We start from the raw sequence: 13,357 nt of genomic DNA, 5'->3' as shown, positions 1-13,357 counted from the left end.
CAATCCCAACTGTGATGCTTAATTTTATGTGTCAACTTGGCTGGGCTATGGTGCCCAGATGTTTAATCAAACACTAGTCTAGATGTTGCTGTGAGGGGTTTTTTGTGTGTGTGTGTGGTACGCGGGCATCTCACTGTTGTGGCCTCTCCCGTTGCGGAGCACAGGCTCCGGACGCGCAGGCTCAGTGGCCATGATTCACGGGCCCAGCCGCTCCGCGGCATGTGGGATCTTCCCGGACCGGGGCACGAACCCATGTCCCCTGCATCGGCAGGAGGACTCTCAACCACTGCGCCACCAGGGAAGCCCTAGGGCATTTTTTAAGATGTGATTAATATTTAAATCAGTGGACTTTTTGTGAAGATTATGCTCCATAATGTGGTGGGTCTCATCCAATCAGTTGAAGGCAGTAAGAGAAAAGAGACTGAGGTTTCCCAAAGGAGAAGGAATTGTCCTCAAGACTGCAACACAGAAACTCTGCCTGAACTTCCAACCTGCTGGCTTGCCCCACAGAGTTTTGATTTGCCAACCCCTACAGTTGTATGAACCAATTTCTTAAAACAAATCCCTTTCCCCCCCACCCTCTATACACATATATCTCCTCTCCATTCTTTTTCTCTGGAGAATCCTGACTAATACCAACATTGCAAGTTTTGGGGGCAGGCATGGTTTCTCAACAACTAAAATGGTCCACAATTTTTGTAACATTCAAAAGGGTAGAAAGCCATGCTCTGGGGAAGCGAGGGGACAATGACAGGCCCGTTCACGTTGACACATTGGGATTAAACACATCTTGTGTTCATTTTCTAGGAAAATATGTCTCACGAGAAGATAAAGTTCTTCAGTAAGGTGGCTTCTTGTTGGAGATGTGGTTTTTCCAAGTGGAAATGTCCCCATTGGGCTGTGATTCCACTTGTTGGCCAGGTGCTCTTGGGGAGGACACCTGTCCACACTCCTACGTGGAGGACGGAGAGGGGCCGGAGGAGTGAGGTCTAGCCTCCTGATATTTCCTGAGGAGAATTCTCTTGTTTGTTTCACCAAAACCACAAGTTGACAGGCGGCCCAAGACTGACTGCTCTCAGTAGACGACTTCTCCATGAACAGGACTCTGCTCACACCATTATCAACCGTGTCAAGGGCTCTAGCTTCACACAGCCCACACTCCTCATAATCTGCTCAGAACAATTCCAGACACCACGTATGTGTGGATATAAGGCTATAAGGACCCCTAAATATAAGTTGGTACCCCTTTGCTCAGGTTAGATCGCTTACTGATTTTAGGGTAAATATATCTGAGCCATTTAATGCTCTGCGTTCCTGTTCATTTTATTTTATTTTCGTTTGGCACTTGCAAACCAAGAAAGTTCAAGTAAGAAACAAGAGTGGAGTTACTGAAGCAACAATTCAAGGTGACAACAACATGTGTTATAAAAATACTTCTTGACATTAATTTGCATTTCCTATAGAGGCGAACAAAGGCCATCTCAGCGGGGTCATGAAGTGAGCCCAAATACAAGCAACCTACTGTCCCAATCAGAACATAGTTGAAAAAACTGGGCAGGGGGGTTAGAGAAATATGAATGATGTAAATGAAAGACTGTATCATTAGATGTAAACATTCCATCTAAGATATTAAAAACGTAACATTTTAAATATTTACTATATGCTATTTAAGTGATTGATGTAGCAATACACATGTATGTGCAAGAATATCATATACACAAGTACTATGTAAACAGCATAAGTTAATGCTAATTTAGAAATGTTTCTCGTTTCCTCCCATCCCTGACTCTCACACATTAGGAAAACATTTATTCAAAGTCTTCAGTGGCCTTTCTACACCCTGCCTGTGATTATGGCTACATTTTGAGTTTTCCAAAACGTATCCCCTTTACTTCCATGTCAGTTATTTGCATAAGGTTCTTGCCTTGTTCCATTTTTAAATGATCTTTAAAAGTCTTGTTTACAAAGAAATCCAACACTTGTTACTGTGAGGTCAGATGCCCAGGAATATTACTAGATTTTGTAAACCTTTTTTTAAGATATGATTTCCTCCGTTGACCTCTCTAAAGCATCCAAAACCAGCACTGACGAAGGTCATTTCAGGCTAATGTGTGTTCCCTAAATAACACTTTGATGTTCAAAATAATTGTGAGATCCTTCCACAGCATGAGAGAATTTGTAAAGACTTAAATATAAGGCCATTCCCTCATTTCTGGTGATAATCTTTTTTTTACTGGGGGGGCAGGACCGTGCCTTATATTTGAGTTGGGCTTAACGAGGTAAATCCTGGTAGCTTCACTTCCCACACTGCCCCCATCTGCCTTTCTTCCTCAGCAGGGCAGCCATGGAAATGTAGTACAGAATCACACGTGGGCTTTCCCAGGGTAGAGTTGGGGGGCGCCAGGGAAATCCGAAAGGTTGGGTCTAGAGGACCCAGAAACAGGTGCTTCTCCCACAGGACAGGTGCCACACCAGCCAGGCTGGGAGGACGCTGACTTTCTGTCTTGTCTGTCTGTCTTCTTCTTTGAAAGATAATTGATGCAGCTGCAGTGTGGTGCCTTGAAGAGTGGCAGGAGAGTAGCTGCAACGGGGAGACTCCCCGGCAGCTGTGTGGTCATGAATCCTCCCAGATGCCACCACCACCTTCTGAAGGGGTGAGACCCACCCTCTAAGCTCTAGCACTGCTAAAGGCATTCCCAACAGCAATGGGAGCCAGAGAAGTCTGTATGTAGGAGAGGGAGAATTTTCTGGAACATTCCGAAGAAGGGCCTAAATACCCTGGGAGCATAACTGAGCTCCCACCCATTACCCATTTCAGTGACTTACGTGGAAAGGAACAATGAGCAGTGCTCCAAGCCGTACAGGGTGCTTGTTGCGGCCATTGAGTTTTAGTTCAGAGGAGAAGGGTGAGGAAGGAGGAAAAAATGAGGATGATAATGATGATAACTATATATCAACACTGTGATATTGTGATTTATAGAAAGAAATAAATATTTGGTCTTTGCCCACCGTTCCTGGCATAGCACTCCTAAAACCCTTGGAATTCCCTACGTAAGAGTCATAGGGGCATCTTTCCTTAGTTCGCTCCTGAAATGGCTCCAGAGCAATAAAGGTGAAACAGGTATCTTTTTAACAAATCCCTTTCAATCACATCTGAGTCGATGATAATGTGGTGACTTCTTGAAAGTCCTTAAGGACGGAGGCTGGTTGCAGGGGTGCGGGGTGGTGGTGGGAGGGTGTTGAAGGCATGATTAGAAGGTTGGAACTTTCAATCCCACCCCCTTGACCTCTGGGGAAGGGAGAGGCGCTGGAGACTGAGTTCAATCATCAATGGCCAATGATGGGGATGTGAATTAAAGATAAATGTGAATTAAAGATAAAAAATAATTATTAAAAAAAATTTTTTTAAGTAATAAAAAAAAGAAAGAAGAGAGCAACCAAACCAAAAAACAAATCCACCAATGATAACAAGCACTAGAAACTATACTAAAAAAGAAAAAAAAAAGATGGGGATTTGCCTCATTCTTCTTGGGTTTTTCTCCATTCAGAAAACTGACCTTTAACCCAAGTCTCGTTTTATGACCGAGGAAACGACTCAGGGAAGTTAAGAGATGATAGCTGACAAAGGACATCCAGAAAGGGGAAGCAACAAACCCAGCTCTAGGGGTCCAGGAGCTAAATTTCATTAAGGGCTTATGTGCCTGGCACAGAGATGAACACTTCGTACTCAGTGCTTTAATCCTTACCACCAACCTATGAGGGAGCAATGCACATGATCCCCACTTTACAGCTGAGGAAACCAAGGCAGAGAAACTAACCTTCCCCAGAGTCATTTAGCAAGGATGTGGGCCAGCTGGGTTTGGAAAGTCACTACTTCACTGACCAGGTTTATCTGTACAGTCAGAACTGAGGAGATGACATATCACCTCACCCTACCTCTGTACTTCTGGGAAGGTCACAGCCCTTGGGAGCCTCAGTTTCCAAATCTACAAAATGGGCATAACACTTAGCTATCTGGGTGTGAGATCTTTTAGTTAAAGCTGCCAGGACAAAGCCTGACAAAGAGCAGGCACTCAGTAAAGACACCATCCCTTGCTTCTCTTTCCCTGATCTTCCCGAACCTAAGTCTTACAGGTGAGCTGTAGCAATTTATCAGCCTCCAGCTGTCTTGCATATGTGAAAACCTGTAACATATGGAGAAACAAACCCTAATTACCGACATTCGTCTTATCACACGCAGACCTAGGCCAATCTGCTTTCTCTCCGTCCATTAAGGAAAGGCTTTTTCGTATCCATTTTAAACCAACTTTAAGCTGTGATTTAGCGGAGTCAGAGGGTTTTGATTTCGTAGGGAACACCTTATACTCTGGTCCTTGTGCTAAATGGATGCAGGAAGGGCCACCATGGCAGGAGCAGTGCCCATCGGCAAACCCCCCACAGGAAAGGCCCTGCAAGCAGCCGGGCCTGACTTGGGGATCGCATCCCCACAGATGAGGCCTGAGACTTTGGCTGCAATAACCACAGGACTTGCCACTCACTCACCTACCCCAGCCCCAGCCCCTCATACCCCCTCGTAAAATGCTGCTCCAAAGCTTAAAGCTTCAAGTTGGTGTAGGGAGATGGCCAAGGGTGGCTGCGGGTTGGCCCAAGTATTCCCCCAGCTGTCTACACGTGGGGCTAAGGTTGGAGCCTGGGTTAGAATCCACCGTCTGCATCCTATTAGGCCCTTTTATGAGCTCAGAGCATGACGATCTGGTTTGCATTTGCAACACAGAGGGAAGCAATAAGGGGCAGCAGAGAGGCTTTCTAAGGGGTACCTTATGGAGGTTGGTTTCACCAGAGAGCACCTATGAGTGAGCAGGTTGACCGACTGGAGGAAGATGGGGAGAGAAGCCCTGGGCAGAGAGTCAGGGGACCAAGTTCTGGCATCATCCAGACCACCTACTACCTGTGCCCCAGAAAAAAACACTGAACCACTGAGCCCAAGCTCCGCCTGAAAGTGATGAAACTAAATTACATTCTGAGATTCCTTCTAGCTTGAAAATTGTTATTTCAGCTCTTTCTGAAACCCCCTTTAGGAATCTTTAAGAACTCTGAAAAAAAATTAATGTAAATACCTAGCATAATAAGTTGCCTATAACTGATACCTGGTCATTGTTTACTTCATAAAAACATGAACTGATAAAGATACAAATAAAGGGTATTTTAAAAAATCAACAATCACAGATATATTATACCCACATTATACATGCCCTCCTATGTGTATGCTATTATCTTACTTCAAGAGTTGACAATTGTTGTGACCTCTGTATGTAGAAGACTGTACTCGACATTATAGGGAGAGGGCAGAATAATCCACACCCCTGTCCCTCACCATCTAACAGAAAAGACAGAAGAGACACAAGAATAAGATGACAACTCACGGACAGGACAAGATACGATTCAAATTCAGATGTGCTACAGTAAATGCAACTGGCGTTTTAGAGCCAGACATGACAATCAAGATTTTGTATGAGAAAGAGACGGACACACACTATGTCAGCCAGGGTTCCCAGTAGGAAACAGGAGACACACTCAAAAGGGCTGAACTAGAGAGAGTTTTATACGGGGACTATTTACAGGGAAGCACCTAGAAACTAGCAACAGCTGGGAAACTATCACTACTACCTGTAGGTCTGAAGGGCAAGGGAGAAACAGTGTGAGCTGGAGCCATGAAAGTGAGCTGTCCATAAATGCTGGAGCCATGAAAGTGAGCTGTCCATAAGTGCTTAGAGAAATCAGTCATTGTCAGGACCTCAGCAAGGTTGAGGGGACAGCAGCGAGGAGGATAAATACCCCGACACCCTCTCCTCCTGCCTTCGTCTCCCATTGCTGAACCCAACCAGAAACAGGACAATGGAGTCCAGGTGTTGTAGTTCATAGGTATAAGCCCCTTGGTACAGAGGAAGGCAGAGAATGAATGCAGGGGTCAGGGGAGGAAGGAGAACACACATACACACACGTATGCATACGTGCATAGACACTGGAGATGTATTCGGGACAAATATGTCTTTTGACTTGTCCCCAACACATCTCCAATGTAAAAAAAGAAAAAAACCTAGAAAAAATCTAGGAAAAAAGATTATTTATCTTACCAAAGGATCTCACCATAGGACTACTCTAAATTTAAACATCAAGGTCTTCTAACATGTCTCAGGTATGATTTAATTTATACAAACAGAAACTGTTTAAACTGCGAGTAACATCTACAAGGTGCTCACATGATCCGCGGTGTGTTTGTTTACTTAGGGCCTAACAAGGGAAACTGTCAAGAAGACAACCCACCAGACAAAATTGTCTAAATGTTCCTTAATCCTCTTCCCTCACCCCACCCCCAATTTCCAAAGATAAAACAAACTCCAAAGTTTGCACGCGAGCACATTTTTCCGTTTATATTTTCTATCAGTTGGCAATTAAAACAAGAATCCCAGAGGTCAGCCAAAAGTCTTAAAAAACAAATGAAAGAGTCAGATATATTATCTCTGGATTCAAAAGTGCAAAACGACCTGTTATGAGAAACCACCTGGAAAACGGCACTTGGCAGGCGGCGTTTCAGAGATCCACAGTTCAAACGGTAATTCCCTGCCAACTAACGCTCAACCTTTAACAGAGACCCCCGGAGAAAGTTCTAGCAGTATGGAATACTGAAGCCTTTGTAACGCCATCTGCTTTTACGCAGGGTACCAATGATGGTAACGGGAATCTGGAGCTGGGATGAGAGTTAGGATTGCTCCTCGGGGTGACAGAGGGTGGGGAGAGTAATGCGTGAGGGAGGGCGGAGGAAGAGGAGGGTTAAAAGATGTCTCCTGGGGCTTCCCTGGTGGCGCAGTGATTGAGAGTCTGCCTGCCGATGCGGGGGACACGGGTTCGTGCCCCGGTCCGGGAAGATCCCACATGCCGCGGAGCGGCTGGGCCCGTGAGCCATGGCCGCTGAGCCTGGGCGTCCGGAGCCTGTGCTCCGCAACGGGAGAGGCCACAACAGTGAGAGACTCGCATACCGCAAAAAAAATAAATAAATAAAATAAATAAATAAAGATGTCTCCTGGTCACCTCCCAATTAGGGACCACATGTCTGAGATTTCTCAGGATGGTCCCTGTCTCAGATACCTTAGGCCATACTACTTACATGTCCAGTCCTGGGGAAATAGTTAAACAGATTATGGTCCTTTAACTTTATGGGGAAACATGTTGCCGTTAAAATTAATAAGTCAGTAATGACTGAAAAATCCTTGAGTTTATTCAGTCACAGTAACGTTTGAATCCCTATTGCATACTACAGATGGTGTAAGGGTGTTCAGGCTGTAATGATGAATTATATAGCATGAAACATACATGCTATATAGCACAGAATGGCCTCCAGAACCAGACTGCCGACATCTGAATCTCTGTTCCACCACTGAAAAGCTGGACGACCTTGAGCAATTTCCCAAATACCGTGTGCCTCAAGTGATCTCCATTGTAAGACAGGGATAATAATAATAGTGGTACCTTCTACACAGGATTGTTGTGAGGATAAGTTCATATGTGTAAAGCTTGTAACAGTGCAAGTAGTAGGTGCTCAATAAATCTTGGCTACATTACAATATGAAGTGCCTGTCCTTACAGTTTTGGTTTAGATGCAGATACAAGCAGGAAAATGATGGTATAACGCTAAGCGCGATCAAAGGCTTCCCTTAGGCTGACATTATACTGGGAATGGAAGAGATCAGGAGGGCCTCCTGTTCATAAAAATAAAGACAGTGTGTCGTTGCCACTTGAGTCAGACAGGAGAAAACAGGAACGGTCCGTCTACTTTCTCCTGCATTCCACTGAGCACTTCCGGAGTTTATTTCATCGTCCAAGCTTCCCCAAGTCTGGGATACACGAAAGACAAAGGGTGGAAGACAGAGGAAATGATACCAAGTGTCCAGACAGACCTGCCAGCCTCCACCCCCGAGGGAGTGAGTGGTACGCGCTTGGCTTTTTCACAGGCTGGAGTGCACGGGGTTTCTTCATGGCCTCCTCATTTTAAGAACGGTGTTCATTTCTGGGGCAGCCCCAAGACGTTCTCTCGCTGGGATCGACTAGCAATCTCCAAAGCAAAGGAATCCTCTCTTTCCCTCAAAATGTCTCACTGGTTATTCCTTCCTTTGAAGTTGGAAGACAGAATTACTTTCATCTGCCTGGAAAATCAGTAGAGTAGAGAGGAATCCTGCTTGGAATCAGAATGAGGAATCGGGCAGCTCAGATCTTCCTTAAGGTGAGCCCACGGTCTGCCTTCACTCCTTTTGGAAAAGAGACGCCGTGTAAATCGACATCCACCTGTATCAGTTTGGCAACAAATGATACCAAACCCCGATTCAAAATAGCTTGAACAAGGAGGAAATTAATCATCTCACATGATGGGAAGTGCAGAGAAAGATGGTGCTTCTTGACGCCTCTCTGGGATCTGCTCTCTCATGCATGTTGGTTTCATCCTAAGGCTGGTGGCAAGATGCCTACAGCCGTTCTAGACAGCAGTGTACCAAGGAAGCAAAGGGTTCATTTGTTTTTGTGTGTGTCTTTTTCTTAGTAATGAGCAAACCTTCCCTAGGAGCTCTATAAGAGACATTCCTTCACACCTCATTGCCCAGACTTGGATCGCATACTCTTTCCTACACTTGTCTCTGGGGTATGGAAAGGAGGTACCACAATTGGAGTGAACTCATCGCCTCAGATAATGGATGCTGCTGGGTCCATGTGACCACTGAGCCTGCAATGGGCTTCCGGCGAGGACAGAAGGAAACGAACATGAATATATTCAGAGGGGTCCGTGTGCCCCACGGTTATCCTCACAGATAGAATTCTGATAAGCCACAGCGTCAAACACACTGAGAAGTGCCTCTGCCTGATACTCCACACCTACAAGGAAGAAGCATCACTGACCTGACAGAGAAGATGCTAACATACCTGGTATAAATGCCCAAGAACCACTCTGTTCAGGGTCTGGACATTTAGAATGGTTATTGTTGAGCTGACAGTGTACCGTGGCCTGTTAGCATTCTGTCCCAAGTGGGCACCTGCGGCAGAGGGGTATAAATACAGAAGAAAGAACTGAGAGCAGGAGGGAGAGTCACTCACCAGTAAATGTGATGGACTGAAATGAGAGAAAAGGAATTTTTTAAAGTATGGGGGGACGGGTTCACTAAACTCTCAAAGACAAAGAGAACAGAAGAAACAATGACCGCGACAAAATTTTTGGAAGCTGGGAAGTGGTCTAACCCATGGTAATTGACTTAACAGACAAAAGAAAGCTGAAACCTAGCACAGCAGGATGGGAAGCCTGGAAGCCGGCAGGAACTCATGCCACAGAGTTCCAGGGTTTCTGGAATTGGGGGCACCAGGCACTGAGGGGTCAGGGGCCCGAGAGCAGTAGGGCTGGCTGGAGACCGTGCCTGAAGCTGTCAGACCCCAGGTCACCTCTCTCAGTCCTGGCTCCCAAGTGACTGCCTACAATTCTGAGACCTGTTTGCTCTGTTGAATCAGAACAACTGTGGAATCCGAGACACTAAGTGTAGCTGAGGCAAGGGGTGTGCTTTAAACACAGGGAAATCAGAGAAGGTCTCCATACCAAATGCTAGACTCCTGGTCTCGGTCCGAGTCTGGCTCACAGAATGCGGCAGTCACCAGTTCCCCTCGGTATGGGGATTTCTCTTCCCCTGGTCAGTTTCCTTTGAGAGGAAAGACCTTCCACCAACAGCTGGAAATCCTCCAATGAAACCATTCAACAGGACAATTCTACAGCAGAAGTAAAGACCTTCCACCAACAGGTGGAAATCCTTCAATGAAACCATTCAACAGGACAATTCTACAGCAGAAGTACTCAGGGCCGGCCACACAAGTGCCTCACCTGGGGAGCTCTTGATAATCACTGCTACCTGGGCCCTAGCAAGATCCTACATCATTCAGTTACTTGGCAAATCTAAATGGAAAGTTTACTGTGTGCCAGGAATTGTTCCAGATTCTGAAACACCGTTCTAGGTGTTCTTCTTGGTAAGGTGGACCTATTCCTGGGTATCAGCCCCATCCAGATATGCAGACCTTCGTTAACCTTTCAGTAGTCAGTTCCAAATTATCAGACATTTGAGGAAAGCCTTTAACATGTAAGAGACTTAAAAACAAAAACAAAACAAAACAAAAACTAAGAGGAAAAGAAACAGAACAGGGAGTAGAGGGAAGCTTCTAAGAAACTGCCACTGAGATCCTCAGAAAATTGAAAGGCTTTCATCAGTGAAATGAGAACAGGAGGTTATAAAAAGAAAACTTTGGAGATTTTTAAAGAGCTCTTGGAAATTAGAAATTTGATGGCAGACATGGACCTTCAATGTATGGGTTGGAAGAGAAAATGAGGAAATTTCCCAGGAAGTAGAATTTGGTTTCAAAGGAGATAGGGAATATAACAGAAAAAGTAAGAAAATTAGAGAGTCAATCTATGAGGGCCGCCTTTCAACTTAATATGCGTTCCAGGAGAGAAGGAGAAAAATCATTTTTTTAATATTCCAGAAAATAGTTTAGAACTGAAGGACATGAGTTTCCAGATTAAGAAGGTCCAATGAAAGCCAATAAATGGATGAAAAAAGACTCACAGCAAGGTATATTATAATGAGATTTCATTACAGAGAGAAAGGACAGTACAAAGACAGGAAACTCTTTCAGAGAAGGGGAAATGATTATATTCAAAGCATCGGGAGTTAGAATGACAGACATCTCAACGGCATTACTGAACCTTGAAGAGCACTGCTTTCGGAATTCAGAAAAGGATTTCCAATGTAGAGTTCATACCCCAGTAAACTATCAGTCAAACTTGGAAGATCTCAAAAAGTTTATCTCCCGTGTACTCCCTTCTCAGGAACTTCTAGAAGATGTTTTACCAGCAAGATATCAGAAACAAAGAAAGAGGAAGATAAGGGTCTACAAAACAGGTGATGCCGCATGAGAAGGAGCAAAATGAATCCCTGGTATGACGATGAAAGGGGATTCCAGGATAACGCTGTGCCTCGGGCCCCAAGAGCAGCAAATCCAGAGCGAAGGAGCCAGAGGGCTCTGCGAGGGGGATGAACCAGGAGGACCAGGACGCACCTGCTACTCAGAAACACAGACAGAGTTGAAGCAGTTGCCTCTGGGGCACAGGAGTTGAGGTTGGAGAGAGGTGGGCCGAGTGACTGCTCTTTCTAGTTACAAGTCTTGTAGAACTATCTGGCTTTAAAATTATGTATATGTATAGCTTTGATAAGGAAGGAAGGGAAGCTCAGGCAATGAATCAGATTCCAGAATGAAAACCCAGGCAAAGATCAGGAGAACCTGCTTCTAGAAGGCGGCAAAGGTACTCGCTTTCTCTGGGAAACGGAGAAGAGTTGACGAAGGCAGCAAAGGCTGAACACCTGGCAGAGCAGGGGAGATGAGAACTCGATGGCCCGGGAAACAGGCAGGAATGGGGCCACTCTTTCCTTTCAAAGAAACAATTCTTAAGTGTGACCTGCCTGCAGTTATGGAGATCAGTAGGAACAGAGGATTAAAGGGAGCTGCGGGGCTTCCCTGGTGGCGCAGTGGTTGAGAGCCCGCCTGCCGGTGCAGGGGACACGGGTTCGTGCCCCGGTCCGGGAAGATCCCACATGCCGCGGGGCGGCTGGGCCCGTGAGCCATGGCTGCTGAGCCTGTGCGTCCGGAGCCTGTGCTCCGAAACGGGAGAGGCCACGACAGTGAGAGGCCCGCGTACCGCAAAAAAAGAAAAAAGAAAAAAAAAAAGGGAGTTGCGCCAAGGGTGGTGTCAGGCAACTCACGGAAGAGAGAAGGCAAACAGATAGGCAGCTGTGGAACACCTTACTGCTCTTTAGGCCGGCTGTCTTCCTTTCCCCCTCGATTAGGAAGAGATTGACTCTATCTCCTCAGACAATTACGCCCAGCCGCGCTGGCTCACAGAGATCAAGGCTGAAAGCTCACGGGCAAGCCTGAGACTCTGAGTCCACGTTGGTTTCCCCATCACTTTCCCTGGTACATCCTATTTCTGTTGCTTCTGTGTGTGACACACTCTGAGGACTCTTTTCTTTCCTTTAGAACCTGACACTGGCCTGGTTTCCCAAAGCCCACCGTACTCACGGGTCCCCAGGGCAGCACCTGAGGGACAACGGGTTTGACTAGCAGTCCTGAAGGCAACTAACTGTGGGTGGGTCCTGTTAACACCTCAGTAAGAGAAGAGTGCCACGTTTGTCTACAGGTTAGTGAGGATATGACTGCCAGATGAACTTTTGGCGGTAGGGAGATCCCCTTGTACCTTACTTTTCGGTTCATTTGCAAAGTGAATTTAGACTTGCAGAACAGTATAGGAGTGCGAAGTCTGAAAGTACTATATTTTATGTGTATTTAAAGATACTTCCACATTATTTAGAGTTTATGCCACCCCCCCGACCATATGAAACTCAGCCTGACCTATTTTTATGAAAGGCATTTACTATTTACATACACGGAATCTGTTCTGCAGGAATTGGTTCCCAGGGTGACAGCTGTAGGTCCCTCCTCTTTACCCACCCCCCATCTCATGAGACAAGATTTGACTTATTTCACTCCTAGTGTTTACAAACTGCTTACTAGGGAATTGCGGCATGACAGAAAACGTCATTCTTTCCGCGAACAGCCTTCATCTTTAAAATCTTTGATTTGTGGATACTACAACCAAAACATTTTGTGAATCAGGGTTGAGGGAGTTGTCCAAGCAGGCTGTTTAGTAGTTTAGGGCCAAGATCTGTCTCCAGAGGAGATTATGATCATTTGAGGGATCATAAACAGTTCCTGCTGGGAGAAGCCGCAGCTTTTCTCTACCCCAGATTCATCCCCTGCTAGTCACAGACAGAGGCGGGCGCGGGGATGAGGACAGTGTAACAGCTGCCTGGGATGCTGGACACCGCCTCTCCCTTCTTGGGCTTCAGCACCTCTTCTCTGAGGTGACTGTAAGAAGCGTGGCTCTGGAGCCCCTCCGGACTTGTGCCTGGTTCCCCCAACCCCCCAGCGCTCCCCGCCCCGCCGCTCACACACACTCCGGGCGCCTCCTTCTGTCTAGTAATTGACAAACCAGTTCCATGTCGGTTACTCCTCCCAAGGAGCACAAACCGTCTCTAAACACGCAAATCCCCCAAGCCAAAAACAAGACACCCAAGTCATCTGCGAGATCAATACCGCGGGGGTTAGTTGGCTGCCGCGTTTCTCGGAGGCTGCGGCTCAATTTCCACATCTGTGGATGCAGCCTCGATCCGCACCCCAACCCGGATCGGATGGGGACGCCTGAGCTTTTTGTTTGCTAAGCCGA

The 13,357-nt window shown here is 46.1% G+C and overlaps 1 protein-coding gene and 1 long non-coding RNA gene across 11 annotated transcripts in view; both read right to left on the bottom strand.

Moving 5' to 3' along the window:
* PDZD2 (PDZ domain containing 2) overlaps positions 1 to 13,357 on the bottom strand; it is a 372,865-nt gene that overhangs the window by 171,084 nt on the left and 188,424 nt on the right. The gene's annotated exons all lie outside the window — the stretch shown is intronic.
* LOC141278262 (uncharacterized) lies at positions 194 to 13,357 on the bottom strand. The gene is made up of 3 exons (XR_012330639.1): positions 8,418 to 13,357; positions 4,568 to 8,303; positions 194 to 4,184 (listed from the first exon to the last, which is right to left on the bottom strand). It is a non-coding gene; the product is annotated as an uncharacterized lncRNA (long non-coding RNA).

Source organism: Tursiops truncatus, chromosome 3 (genome assembly GCF_011762595.2).
Source record: "Tursiops truncatus isolate mTurTru1 chromosome 3, mTurTru1.mat.Y, whole genome shotgun sequence".
In the NCBI taxonomy this organism is placed as follows: Eukaryota; Metazoa; Chordata; class Mammalia; order Artiodactyla; family Delphinidae; genus Tursiops; species Tursiops truncatus.
The sequence above is the reverse complement of the archived record's forward strand: the minus strand, read 5'-3'. Positions and strand labels throughout refer to the sequence as shown.